Below are 15,894 nucleotides of genomic sequence, written 5' to 3' on the forward strand. Positions count from 1 at the left end.
ATCCTTGGTCTCTTTCAAAAGCAAAAGATTACTGGCCCACCTGCTACCCTACCTCAAATATGAAGGGAGGCTTCTATGCACAGAAATGACAGGATTGAAGCAGAGTCGGGGCCGACATCGGAACACATTGCATGCCTGGACTCAGTGCTCTTCCCAAGCCTAAACTCTAGTCCCTGTTAAAAGGCAAAACCAGCCCAATCCCCAGTGCACCAAAAGGACGAAGGGGCCAGTGAGCCTTTCCCAAGGAGCCCCACTATCAACCTGCCGCTGGGATTAGGGCCATCTAGCCCTGGAGAGCATCTGCCCTGATACCGCACCAGCCCAGGTCCCTGTGGCGGGGGCAGAAAAGCGCTCTGCTACAGCGTGGGTAGCCCCGGGCGCGCGGCCCACAACCCCATCACCCACTGAGATCCTAGGAGAATCCTGGAAGGGAATAAACTGAGAGCTGTCCCTGGGGAATCATGTTTCCCAACCCCCGCCTCAGTCAGTAGAGAAAAATAAAACGCTGCCAACACGTGGGAGTCGAAGCCCCCTGCAACCCGAGCGGGCTGGCTGGGGCGCCAGCAGAGCTGGAGGGGACACACGCAGGGTCCCGAGGCTCTTCGTCACTACTGTGCCCCACCCGTCGTCCTGCGAACCCTAGCCCAGCCTGCGGGGCTGGGGACCGGGGGATCGGAGCCCCATGCAGCCCCGAAGAGCCACCGGAGACCCTGGGCTGCCGCCCGCCCACCCGCCTGCACACTCACTGCTACATTCGTCGTCTGCACAGAGTTTGTGCTTCCAGAAGCGCCGGCCAGTGCTCGGGTCCGGTTGGCCCAGCACTCGCCAGTTCAGACAGAGCACGAACAGCCAGAAGAGCAGCCCCAGCGCCGCAGCCATGTTGTGGTCACCTCGGGGAGCCGGTGACGCGGTGGAGTAGGCTGCGGCGGGCGTCGTCGGCGGGCGTCGTTGGGCAGCACCGGAGGCAGGGCTCAGGGGGCGGGTGGGTAGCGAGGCACAGAGGGTCGGTGCCCGGGAAGGCTTAAGCCTTTCCCGGACACGTCAGCAGGGATATATGGGGGTCGATGCACTGGCTCTACTGGGGAATGCAGGGAGCCGAAGCTCCCCGTCCTTCTCTAGTGGAGACCTTCTCCTCAACTGAAGACCTTCTCCTCTAGTCTCTGCCGTGGCAACTAGGACTCTCTTTCTCGTCCAATCACCTGCCTTTGCTTCTGTGCCCTCACAAGCCACCCTCAGCGTGATTCCATTCATCACCCACCCATCCCCCGCCACTCCGCCAACCGGTACTTTCTGGCTTTCCTCAACAGTCTCATTTCTGGTCCATCCTGAACTAGCCTACTCCATTTCACCATCACTCCCATCCCCCATTCGTGGTCTGGTACCTCCTTTTCTGAACTACCAAATCCCACCCATGACTTGTCACAGCTAGTTCCAAGCTCCCTCCCCTTCAAACTCCTAGAGGTTCCTCGAAGTCCCACCCCAAGATCCCTCTGATTAGGAAAGGGGAAAGTGGGAAAAGTGAATGGAACTGTGAGTGAGGGTGTAAACTGGAGACTATGGCCTGCTTTTTTTTAAGGCGGGGACAAGTGAGGGCAGAGAGATGGACAGTAGTCTTCGGGCTAAGATCTTGAGATTCTTATCTTTATCCATAAGGGAAGAAGTCATTTAATTCAACAGCATATTTTTAACTTTCATTTTGTGCTACCATTCATGCCAGATGCTGGACAAAGCCCTAGCATGGTGTGGGAGTGGATGAAAATCAAAAGACAAGATATCTGGTCCTGGTCCGAAAAAGTCCTCAACTTAGTGGGAACCAACTGTCAAAACCGATTGTCAGAGAAGAAAGCTATTAGCTAACATTTCTTGAACACTTTCTTTATGTCCAGTTGTTATTCTGAAGGTTTTATACATATCAATTCATTTAATCTTCATAACAATAGTACCTTACAGTAGTAGTAGGTCCTATTCCAATCCTTATTTTAGAGTAAATTGAGGCAGTCACACATCCAGTGAGTAATGGAGCTAGGTTTCAAACCCAAGGAGTAGACTCCTTTTCATCACAACCCACCAACTAACAAGCAAATGTTGTACTTTCTGACAAAAGGAGCAAAATCTGATTTACATCATAATATAGCTGAATTACTGATATGTACAGTTAAGGGGGGGGAAAGGCACAAGCTAGCCAGCCCAAGGAAGAGTGTCTGCAATGCTCCCATCCTTGGTGGAGCCATTCTCATTTGTCTGTGACCAAGGGCTTGTTACTATAGTCTCTGCTAAAGTTATTCATCAACCTCCAACAATGAACCCATCAGTTGTTTCCCCAAATTAACTGAATCTTTAAAACTTAGAGAAAAGAATGTAGTCCACCATGTTCATAATGTTAAATAAAGAAAACAATGGAAAAAAAGGTGTGCACAAACATTTGTCTACAGGGGCCATGAGAGGTCCCCGTTCGTCCAGTGTACTTCTGTGCTTTCTGGAGAACCAGTGGATCATAGAGAGAAACTGAGTCATTCTTCATTTCTTTTCTACCATGTATTTATTATGTTATAAAATGTATCTAGTAGGCATCTCTAACAACATGTTGAAAACTGAACTCATTTTTCTCTCAAAATCTGCTCCTTTCAGTCTTCCCTATCTCAGAAATAAGAATGACAATTTAATTCCCATTATCCAGGTGCTCAAAGCCCAAAACTTACAAAATATCTTTGATCTCTTTTCTCTCACATTCCAACTCCAGTCCATTAGACAATATTATGTCTTTATTTTTATAATTTTATTGAGATATAGTTGACCTACAATAAATTGCAAATGTTTAAGGTGTACAATTTGGTAAGTTTTGACATGAATATACCCATGAGACTATCACCAAAATCAAAAGAGTCTTTCATCCTTCTTTGTAATCCCTCCCCTCACCTTTTCTAGCTGTCTCCAAACATCTCTTTGCATTTTCTAGAATCTGATATAAATTATACAGCATTTTATTTATTTATTTTCTGACTTCCTTCTTTCCAAGTAAGCATTTGAAACATGCCCAGAATCTGACCACTCCTCTGCATCTGCTAAGCCAATATACAGGCCAAACCCACATCATAAGTCACCTGAATGATTTCCATAGCCTTCTTCTGTCCTTGCTTCTGCCCTCATTTTCCCCAATATCTATTGTCCTGATGGCAACTAGACTGATATTTTTAAATATAAATTTGATTGTGTCTCTCTGTTCAAAATCTTCCTATAGCTTCCCATTTCCAAATAAAAGGCAATGACTTTAGCCAGGCCTGATCGTACTCATCTGTAATCCCAGAAGCTCAGGAGGCTGTCAGGAGGATCCTGAGTTCAAAGCCAGCCTCAGAAATGTAGTGAGTCCCTAAGCAACTCAGTGAGACCCTATCTCTAAATAAAATATTTTAAAAAGTACTGTGGGTGTTGCTCAGTGTTTAAGTGCCTCTGGGGGTTCAATCTCTGGTATCAGGAATAAAAAAAGCCATGACTTTATTATGGACTGCCCTGCCTTATTATGGACTGCTCTTAATCAATATGACTCCCCTCATCCTTTTCTCCCCATTTCCTAACATTCTTCTCTTGTTCTGTTAGTTCCATTTAAATACACCAAGCCCACCCCTGCTTCGGAGCATTTACACTTGTAACTTTGCCTCAACCTTAACTCCCCAAATCATCTGACTAGCTAACTACCCCCTCACTTTATCATGTCATTGTAACAGTGGCATTTCATGTGATAAAGGCCTTCCCTGGCCACCCTACACAAAATAGAGCCTCTTGCCATGACTATCAAGCCCATCACCCTGCCTTTCTTTCTCTTCAGACTTGCCTTGCCACTTTATAGACTTCTCTTACTACTTGCCTTACATTTGTTTATCTACTTGACTGCTCCAACCCAACCTCAAACACAATTTCCAACACGAGCAGGAAATTAGTTGTTTTGTTCGCTACTGTTACATCAGTGACTAGGGAAATGCCTAGAATGTATGAGAGAGTTAACAAATGATTTGTTGGATAAACTCATGGTTCCAATGATATTATAAATATACTACACTATTAACCTAAACACATATATTAACTATTAAGCCCCCATATATAAATAGTACTGAGAGGAAATAAGCTATGGGAACAAGGCATTTAAGGTCCAACTCTCAGCAGCATGCATCCTCAACTACAGGAATGTACCCCTGAATGTTTGTGTTGAATAAAAACATAGTTGTTGTGGAGAGTTGTTTGGTTACATGATACTGGAATATTTAAGCAGATCTTTAAAAACTAGTTTTAATTTTTTCTTATTTTTCTTATTATAGAATATGGTATGTTGTAGAATTTTTCTTATTATAAAATAGAGATTAATGATAATTCATTGGTGGAAAAATCAGAATAGCAAAATGATCTAATTGCATATTATCTTCTTGATATTTACTTTGACTCATAATCAGATATAATTTTATATGCATAGTTAGTGCTTCCAGTTACTGAAGAACTAGCTGCTTAGTTTGCAGAGTTTTCAATATTTTGATTTATCAGTATCATTTTTTAAACTTATTGCCTTAAAGACATATTAACTAATCTAGTGGATAATGAGAAGAAAATTTCTCAACTGGCCACAATAAGGTAGTGGTAGTTCTTTCTACCAGGATACATACAATTAGTGGATGAATCAGCATTCACTTTTACTCATAGCATTTAAATATGTGGTATTGATGTTTAATATAAGGTTATGTTAAAAACCTTCAGAAAAGTAACAGGATAGAATGTGGTGGTGATTGTTGGCATGGAGATAAATAATCTCAAGTGCATTATTCTTTAATACCTCAAAGGGAATTCTTACGGGGTAAGGGTTGAGTAATTGTTAAAGGTAAATGTATCCAGTTTGGGTGGAGGGGACATAAAATTGTAAGTATGAAGGGTTCCTAATGTCAGAGTACAATCTAAATGAGACAAGAAAAACATATCTGAAACAAATAATTGGCAGCATAATAACATATACCATTGGAAACTTGTGAAGGCACTTGCCTAGTAGCATTCAGAAGGCCTAATGCTGCCATTACCAGGAAGAACCTCATCTATTGTAAATGATGTGCCAGATAATAGTGTTAAACATTATGTGGGACTAAATCTCTCCAAGAGGGGCAACAGATTTACCCTCACATATGAAACATTGGAAAAAAGTGGACAAAATACAAACAACAACAGTTCTCAGATATTAGATAGTAAGCAGCATAAGAGTGACCTCTAAGATAAAGTTAAGCATGAGAGATGAGTGCTAGGATTATCCCAATTTACTCCCTGGAAAGAATTTTTCAGGCCACATTCAGAGAAGGGAAACTCAAATAGAAAATCTCCTGAGTTGATGAGATGGATTTTAAAGTCTGAAGAGACCGATGCAGCTAGAAGTCACAGATCAGAGTAAAGGAGAGAGTAGAGAACTGCAGAGGGAGAGAGAGTGTGTACATGTACTAGCTCTCTAGACATCTATGGAGGGTTCCCCTGAAGTCTGTGGTTAAGTAACAATGGGCACACATGTAAGGCCAGAGAAAGAATCTTCAGAAAGGAACAGGATGGAAGGTGGTGGTGATTGTTGGCATGTAGATCAATTTTTGTAATCACCAGCTGGAATGCAAAATCTATAATAAAAGGGCATCAAGTAACATAGTCAGTAAAAGGCAAAAATTAGCCCAAAATTGAAGGTAACTCCTGTATAGCAGAATCTTAAAAAGATAAAAATGTTTCCAAGATAATTCAGAAAAAAGCTGTACACAGCTCAAGAATATTTAAAAGAATACAAAATATGTTTCCAAGATAGTTCAGCAAAAAGCTGTACACAGCTCAAGAATATTTAAAAGAATACAAAATATCCAATACTCAACAAGGTAAATTCACAATGTTTGGAATCCAATAAAAATGTATGAGGCATGCAAAGAGGTAGGAAAATATAACCCATGTTGAAAAGAAAATTAATAGAAATGATCATTAATTACACTGTGATAGAGTTATTATAGAAGGACATTAATACAGTTGTATACCATATGTTCAAGATGCTATGGAAAAGCATAAGCATGTAAAGGAGAAAAAAGAAGATATAAAAGTGATCTAATTTAAACTCAGATAAAACAATGGCTAAGGTGAAAATTACACTGAATGAGATTAACAGCAAATTCTACATTGAAGAAGTCAATATCAGAAAACTGAATATGCAGTGATAAAGACTCTCCAAAATAAAACACGGAGAAAGAGACTGAACTGAACAGAGCATCAGTATGCACAGCTTCAACCAGTCCAATATGTGTTATGGTAGTTCCTAAAAGAGGTGAGAAAAACACATTTGAAGAAATAATAAATAAAAATGTTCCATATCTGATGAACACTCAGATTCACAAAGCTCAATGAACAAGAAAAATGATAAAGATGACACAAATATACACTAAATGCTTAAAACCAGTGCTAAGAAAAAAATTGAAAAGCATCTACAGAAAACAGATACCATTATGTACAAAGGAGTGAGAGTAAAATCTCAAAATTCATTCAAGAACCATGCAAACCAGACAAGTACATCAATATTTTCAAGTTCTGAAAGAAAAAAACACTGACATCCTAGAATTGCATTCCAAGTGAAAATATATTTCAAAATGATGTAGTCTTTAATGCAAAAGAATTAAGTTAAACCCTACCCCACATAAAAATTACCTCAAAATGGACCACAGACATAAATGTAAGAACTCAAAATGGACAACACATATATATGTAAGAACCAAAACCAAATGTAAGAAAGCATAAGTAAATCTTGGAGTAGACAATGACTTCGTAGTTAAGACACCAAAGGCCCAAGCACCAAAAGAAAAAATAATAAAGTAATAAACTTCATCAAATTTAAAACTTTTAAAGGCTACCATCGAAGAAAGTGAAAATACAATCATAGAAGAAAATATTTACAATTCATGTAGTTAGAATATAACTACCTAGAATATATAAGCAATTCTTATTGTTCATTATGAAAAGACAATTGGCAAGAAATTAGAATAGACATTTCTCCAAAGAAAATAAGCAAAAGCCAATAAGCAAATGAAAGGATACCCAGCACCATTAGGGAAATGTACAACCTCAGTGAGATACTACTTCACATCTATTAATATGGTTATAATCAAAAAGGTAATAATAAGTTGGCAAGGATGTGGATCAATGGGAGCCCTCACACACTACTGGTAGGGATAGACTACAGACCTAAATGTAGCAGCTAAACCTCTACAACTTCTGGAAGAAAATATAAAAAGCTGCTTGGCAGAGACTCTCTCTGCCTCATGCTCTCTTTTTTTCTCTCTCTCCTCTCAGAAATAGATCAGACTTAAAAACTTTGTCTCATGCTGGGCGTGGTGGTACATACCTGTAATACCAGTGGCTCAAGAGGCTGAGGCAGGGGGATTGCAAATTCAAAGCCAGCCTCAGCAAAAGTGAGGCACTAAGCAACTCAGTGAGACCCTGTCTCTAAATAAAATACAAAATAGGACTGGGGATGTGGCTCAGTGGTGGTATGCCCCTGAGTTCAATCCCCAGTACTAAAAACAACAACAACAACAAACTTTGTCTATTCTATATTCATTGTTATGGAAATGGAAAGGTAAGCTGACAGACTAGGACAAAGTATTGGCAAAACATATATCTCTCAAGAGAATGATATCTAGGATATACAAATGATTCTTGCAACCTATTAATAAGAAAAATGACCCAATTTGAAAGGATGGGCAGAAGATTTTTTTCCTCACCAAAGTAGATACAAATATGGTGAATGTGCACATGAAAGGATATCCAACATAATTTGAAATGTAAATCAAAACTGCAGTGTTATTACACATACAATAGGATGGACAAAATTTAAGACTGATCATAACAAATGTTGACAAAGATGAAGACTATGGTATCTCTCTTAGAACTGCAGACTATAACATATAGTACAAACAATGGCACAAACTGTTAGAAAACTGTTTGGCAGTTGCTTTAAAAATTAAATCACATCTGTCAAGATATTTACTCCAGAGAAATAAAAGCATACATCCACACTGAGACTTGTGCACAACTATTCATGGTGGTTTTATTTGTAATAGTCAAAAAATCCCCAATGTTGGACTGTGGGAACATGTCATGCCTCAGAACCCTTATACTCATATTAACCATATAGTAGGCATTTGATTACTAACTATTCCATGAATGTAGAGATTGATTTTTTACTGTTAATAGAACTTCTCTTTTATTAAATATAATAGCCAAAAGAAAATCATGTATAGCACAATGAATTATCACAAAGTGAACATATCCACTAAACCCTAACCCAGGTCAAGAAATTGGACATCAAATGCACCTTCATGAGCCCTCTCTCATTGCTCCCCTAATTATTCCCTCCGCTCCCCCAGAGTTAGGCACTATTTTAACTTCTAATAACAAGGATTAGTTTTGCCTGTTTTGTTACTTTATTCAGTGTAATCATACACATGTGTTCTTTGGTGTGTGGCTTTTTTAGCTCCATATGTATTTTTATAAGATTTATCCAAGTTGTTGAATGTGAATGTACTTCTTATTTTCATTGCTTAATAATTTTCAACTGTATAAATATAACCTGGTTTCCTTAAAAAAAAAATCCCAATGTATATCAATAGGAAAATAGATAATAAATTTTGGAAACATACTTAGCAAGAATAAAGAACTATTGATAATAGCAAAAACAGTGAGATTCTGAATGAAATAAGTAGACAAAAAGTAATATGCATTTAAAAAAAATTTTTTTTGGACTCCCTAGTACAAATATCCAAGGGTGCTCTACTGCTGAGCTACATCCCCAGCCCTTTTTATTTTATTTATTCATTTATTATTATTATTATTATTATTACTATTATTATTATTTTTTGCTATCAGAGATGGAACTCTTGGGAACTCAACCACTGAGCCACATCCCCAGCCCTCTTTTGTATTTTATTTAGAGATAGGTCCCACTGAGTTACTCAGGGCCTCGTTAAGTTGCTAAGGTTGGCTTTGAACTCCCAATTCTCCTGTTTCACCATTCTGAGCCACTGGGATTACAGTTGTGTGCCACCATGCCCAGTTTAGTTTTTATTTTGAAACAGAGTCTGGCTCAGTTCCCCAAGTTTACCTCAAACTTGCGATCCTCCAGCCTCAGCCTCCTAAATATCTGGGATTACAGACTCTGCCACCACCTCCCAGCAGATTCAGTTATATTTAAAGGTAGAAAGTTATAAACCAGGTGAATCCTAGTAAAGGTCTTAGTAAAAAATTAATAAAAATAAGAGCACTATGCTTGGTCACAATATGGTAAGTCAGAAAATTACAACAAATATCCATTTTCTCTCAGGTTGACCAGAACAATATCATTTCTCAATGGATTTCAAAGGGTCTCCTTCCTTCTTTCCTTGCCCTCCCTCCCTCTCTCCCTCCCTCCCTTCCTTCCTTTCTGAGTTTTGGCGTGTGTGTGTGTGTGTGTGTGTGTGTGTGTGTGTGTGTACATCATCTACTGTGCCAGTGTAAGAGGTTTAGGCAATGGATCAACTTTTACACCTGTGCCTAAGGACCCCAATCTTGGATCTGTCTCCAAGGGTGGAGGTGACTCTAGATCCTCATTATAATCTCAAGAGTGGGAACTCCTAAAAAATAAACAGGTCTTTCTTGGTAACACCAGTTTCCTCTTTGGTAAGAGTTAGTGTAGTGGGAGGGTGGCAAGGGCCCTAACCTGCCACAAAATAAATTCTAAAATGTATTTTGGTACAAATTGTAAACACTAAAGAGTTAAAAGTAAGAGATGAGTCTTGGGATTTGAGTTAGACCTGGATAAGTACATAGGATTCAGATTCTAAAAAGAGAATAAAAGGCAAGTGAATTAAACAGCATAAGAAAGACTCAGCAGAAAGAAATATGTTTAAAGGACAGTAAAGACACCTAATTTTGCTAAGAGGAAAGGATTCTATAAAGGATGACATATTTGTGTGCTTAGGTCAGATTATGAAATTCCTTGAAAATCAAGCATAAGGATTTAGACTTAATAGAATAAAAATGCAGAAAATATTAGACTTTAAGTAAAGGGATCATATAACTTTAGTGGAATTTAAACAAGTATCTTGTCCTTAAATCCAGGGAAGATGGAGTTTTAGGCTGGGCATGACCAGTAGGGCTGAGGCATTCCCCACAATTAAAAAGTCATGTCGAAGTGTACTGTACTAATGGGAGTGAGTCATATACAAGGCAAGGTCTTCTGCCAGCATCTACTGTTTGTCTAGCCCTGACAAATATTATTCCACTTTCAACTGTACAAAGAAAGAAACTCAAACATCTGAAATTGCCACTAATATATGGCATGTATATGAGTTCCTGTTTCTGGTTCTGCCTAATTTACCTTGGCATTTTTTTCATGGAGGTCAAATATTTGGTGTGTTGAAATAAATGCAGAACAGATATTGGGGACATGTGGCCTATACATCTCAATTTCCACAGTGCACTGTTTGGCTATTTTTTAATATTTATTTTTTAGTTTTCAGCAGACACAACATCTTTGTTTGTATGTAGTGCCGAGGATCGAACCCGGGCCGCACGCATGCCAGGCGAGCACGCTACCACTTGAGCCACATCCCCAGCCCTGCACTGTTTGGCTTGATCCATTTAGTTTTCAGAAATATAAATTACTTCCTTACCAGAACAACAGCAGAAGTAAGGAATATAGCCAATAGGATTGTAGTAAGAGTCAGAAGTCTAATTGTGTGACTATAGGCAAATCATTAACTTTTCTGAGTCTCAGATATTTCATCTATACAAATATGGGTCAAAGTTAAAATTGTATAGTTCATTTTTTAAGAAGAAAATGAGATAATATATGAAATATTGCCCATTTATGTGGTTTAAATAATTAAACAGCAAAATCCTGGCTGTTATAGCCAATATAGACAATTGACGAAGCAACAAAAGTCTTGGCAATAAATGCTTTCATCACTAAGGAGCCATTTTTAGATAGTGCCTACTCTGGAAACTGTTCTCTTCTCACTGAAACAAAGTAAGGCTGATAACATCCTCCCAAAGTGTGCTTGGAATATCACAAGCACCTCTTGGAGGAGACAGGGAGAGTAGAGGAGAAAATATGTTCTTTGGGATAACATATAGTCTACCAGAGCATACATTGAAGCAAAGCAAGCCCTCCTGAATCTTCAGCATTTTAACTGATGCATGCAGTATAAAATTAGAAACAGGATCATAAACACTATTATGAAGACTATACTCAGTGGGGGACACTGATCAAACATATATGGGAAAGTAAGTTCTCTGCGATTAGTATGAAAGCTCAGTCTTACCCAAATCCACATGAAATTTGAAATGGTTTGGAATACATAAGAGGATCAGTGAATGACATCAAACCCAAATGATGAAATAGAGAATCTGAACATGATCTTTCTCTTATTTCTCACTGATCCCTTAGAACCACCAATAGAAATATAATATTAACTCTACATGTAAATTAAATTTTCTAGAAGTCATATTTTAAAACGTAAGACAGATGAGCTTCATTTAATAATACATTTTACACAATTCAATATATTCATAATATCATCCTTTTAACTTGTAATCAAAATAAAAATATAACTGTTATTTTACACTCTTCATAATAAGTCTTTGATATCTGACTTATGGCACATCTCAGTTCAAACTGGGCACATTTAAAGACAGTCGCAGCATAAGAAAGTAGGGATTGTAAATTAACACTAGGCCATATCATATATTTGCACTTATTTTAAAGAAAAGCCAAGTTTAAAAGTATGTTTTAGGTTTTAAAATATTTTTGGCCAACCTTTCTTGGTACTTATGCAGAAGTGAGAAAAGATGATTAAAGGTATCTCAGCATCCCTCTTTTTTTTTCACTCAGAGGTTAAGATTTCTGTTGTAATAGCTAGGGATTGCATTGTCATTTCAGATGAATCTCAAGTCTGTAATCAAAATGTGTGAGTCATCATTAGGTTCCTACACTTGTCATTCTTTTATTATTTTTCATTTTTATCTTAAATATATTTACTTCTTGACAAACATAAAGAAATAAAGAATTATATTTAAATGGATAATAAAACAACTTGTCTGCATAAAATCCCTTTTCGTTTTAGGTAGACTTACTGGTACAAACAAGTCACCTGGGTGGCCCATTTTTCTTTGGTAACAGGGATTGAACTCAAGGGCTCTAGACCACTGAGCCACATCTCCAGCCCTATTTTGTATTTTATTTAGAGATAGGGTCTCACTGAATTGTTTAGGGCCTTACTTTTGCTGAGGCTGGCTTTGAACTCAGGATCCTCCTGCCTCAGCCTCCAGAACCACTGGGATTACAGACATGCAGCACTGCACCTGGCACCTGCTCTGTTCTCTTACTTAACTGCAACTGTGTTTTCCTTGCAGTTAAGGAAGAGACCTTGGTAGATTACTTCTTTGCACCAGGGTTTCTTGATAGAACTCTATTGGAACTTTGGTTTGGACACTTCCTTCTAGCTGAAGGTTATATAGTATCAATGGGCCTGGCCAAAAAATGTTAGTAGTTTCCTCAGTCATGGTGAAACAACAACAAAATGCCCCCAGGCATTTCTAAACTTCTCTTGATAAGATAGTATCACTCTCCCAGTTTGAGAGTCTCTGCTTGAAACTTAAGTTAAACTCTGATCATTTAACAAAGCACCTTTAGTTGTAAGTATCCTATATTTTGTAGTTTGCAAGTATTCTGTATTTTGTAATTTCTCTTATCAGCTAAAAAGAAAGGATTATAAAATCAACATTTAAGGCTGGGCTTCATGATGCACACTGTAATCCCAGTGGCTCTGGAGACTGAGGCAGGAGGATCTTAAGTTCAAAGTCACCCTCAGCAATTTAGCAAGGCCTTTATTAATTATGGATTCCCTATCTCAAAATAAAAAAAATGTAAAAAAGGGCTGGTGATGTGAACCAGTGGTTAAGCACCTAGATTCAATTCCCCTGTGCCCACCCTCCACAAATCAACATTTTAAAAACCAGAAGCACTAAAACATCAAAGAAACCCAAAGGCCCTTGTAAACACAACTGACTTTGCTTCAAAGGTTTTTTGCTTTTTGTTTTCCACTTCAAGATAACACTACCTTTAAAAAAAAATCACATTTTTGAATTTATTTTTTCTGACATCTAAGAGGGATCTTACATTTTTCTACTTCCCTTTCCAAGACTATTCCCTCTTTTGCACTGTGATATAATTTGAATTATTGAAATGCATATGGAGGGGTTTATTTTCTTAATTTTAATGAAAACTCATGTTTTTAAAATTAGCACCTAGGGGACTATAGGTGGAGACTTAATATGTAGAGTCATCAGCATGATAATTGTAATTAAATAAACACAAATCAGTTCATGATAGGTGATTTCATTTACCATTATAATCAACTTTTTCCTCTATAAAACAGCACAATTAGTCCTAAATTGACATTCACTAATTGTATATTAGAATTTCAAGGAAAACACTGAAGAGTTAGTGACTATCATAATGATTGAGATGTGTTTTGACATCAGTAATTATTATTATTTTTAAGATGGGGGTTTTGCTATGTTGCCTAACCTGATCTCCAACTCCTGGACTCAAGCAATCCTCCTGAGTAGTTAGGACTACAAGTCACCAAACCAGCCCAGTAATTATTGTTTAGTAGATCTCTTTTTGGACACTAAAATCACTACTAATACGATTGTATATTTTTGAAATTGGTTTTATGAGCAACATACAGATTTGATGCAATTCCCATCAAAATACCCACGAATTGGTGTGAACATACTTTGTATACAACCAGAGATATGAAAAACTGTGCTCTATATATGTAATATGAATTGTAATGCATTCTGTTGTCATACATATATTTAAAATAATAATAATAATAATAATAATAATAATAATAGTAATAATAATAATAAATGTCATTTTTCCAGAACTAGAAAAAACAGTCCTGAAATCCATTTGGAAGAATAAAATATTCAGAATAGCCAAAACGATTCTAAGTCAATAAAGCAAGCTGGAGGCATCATCACAATACCTGACTTCAAATTATACTACAAAGCTATTGAAATAGCCATTGCATGGCTCTGACATAAAACCAGATACATAGACCAATGGGAGAGGAGAGAAGACACAGAAAAAGATCCAAAACAGTTCATAGTCATCTGATACTTGACAAAGGTGCCAAAACATATTGGGAGAAAAGACAGGCTTTTAAACAAATGGTGCCAGGAAAATTGGTTATCCATATGTAGACAAATAAGACTAGACCCTGTACAAACTTGAAAGAGATCAAAAGCCCAGGAATTAGACCAGAAACTATGCAAATCCTTGGAAGAGAATATAGGTTTGAGACTCCAGCATATAGGTACAGGCAATGACTTTCTTATTAGAACTCCTAAAGCTCAGAAAATAATAACAAAAGTTAATAAACAGAATGGCATCAAATTAAAAAGCTTCTGCACAGCAAAGGAAACAATTAGTAACATGAAGGAAGAACCTATGGAATGGGAGAAAATATTTGCTAACTACTTTTTTTTTTAATGAGAGAGAGAATTTTTTAATATTTATTTTTTAGTTTTTGGCAGACACAACATCTTTGTTTGTATGTGGTGCTGAGGATCGAACCTGGACTGCATGCATGCCAGGCAAGCGCGCTACCACTTGAGCCACATCCCCAGCCCTGCTAACTACTCTTTTGACACAGGATTAATATCCAGACTATATAAGAAACTTTAAAAAACTTAACATCAAAACATCACATAACCTAGCTTAATTGGGCAAATGAATTAAACAGTTACTTCTCAAAAGAAGAAATAAAAAATGGGCAACAAATCTATGAAAATGTTCAACATCATTAGCAATTAGGGAAATGCAAATCAAAACTACAGTGAGCTTTCATCTCACTCTAATCAGAAGAGCAGCCATCAAGAATGCGAACGATATGGGGCTGGGGTTGTGGCTGAGCAGCAGATCGCTTGTCTAGCACGTGCGAGGCCCTGGGTTCGATCCTCAGCACCACATTAAAAATAAATAAATAAAAATAAAGGTATTGTGTCCAACTACTTTAAAAAAAGAATATGAACAATAATAAATGCTAGAGAGAATGTGGAGAAGAAGGGACACTTTTTTCTCTGTTGATAGGATTGTAAATGAATATAACCACTATTGAAATCAGTATGGAGGTTCCTCAAAAGACTAGGCAGGAAACCACCATATAACCCAGCTATACAACTACTCAATGTTTATCCTAAAGTGTTAAAGTCATAATACTAGAGTAGTACATGCATACCCATGTTTATAGCAGCACAGTTCACAGTTGCCAAACTATGAAACCAAACTAGGTGCTTATCAAGGATGAATAAATAAAGAAAATGTGGCATATACACACAATGGAGCTTTATTCAGCCATAAAGGTGAATTATGTCATTTGCTGGAAAACGGATGAAACTTGAGAACATTCTGTTACACAAAATAAGCTAAACTCATAAGGTCAAGGGAGCATATGTTTTCTCTCGTATGTGAAAGCAAGAGAGGAAAAAGGAAAAGAAAAGTGAAAATCAAAAGGAGATCAGTAGAGTGTAGGAAAGGGACCAGGAGAGGGAGGAGTGAAGGGAAAATACTGGGGAATGATATTGGCCAAACTGTAGTGTTATATTGTGCATGTGGAAATATGTAATGACAAATACTGCCATGATTTACGACTATAATGTATCACCAAAAAAAATGGAAAAAATGAAAGAAAGCAAACAAAAAGAACAAAATTGCTTTCATGTATGTATGTATGTATATACACAGCTTAGCCAAACATTTGTTGTGAGCATAAACATTAATTAATACTCTGGAACAGTGATGAG

General features: G+C 37.7%; 1 pseudogene; it reads right to left on the minus strand.

Moving 5' to 3' along the window:
- Window positions 1-639: 639 nt before the first annotated feature.
- The window catches only part of LOC143390289 (leucine-rich repeats and immunoglobulin-like domains protein 1), a 79,333-nt pseudogene continuing 64,078 nt past the window's right edge, over window positions 640-15,894 (minus strand).

The sequence above is a fragment of the Callospermophilus lateralis genome, unplaced genomic scaffold, assembly GCF_048772815.1.
Source record: "Callospermophilus lateralis isolate mCalLat2 unplaced genomic scaffold, mCalLat2.hap1 Scaffold_52, whole genome shotgun sequence".
NCBI lineage: Eukaryota > Metazoa > Chordata > Mammalia > Rodentia > Sciuridae > Callospermophilus > Callospermophilus lateralis.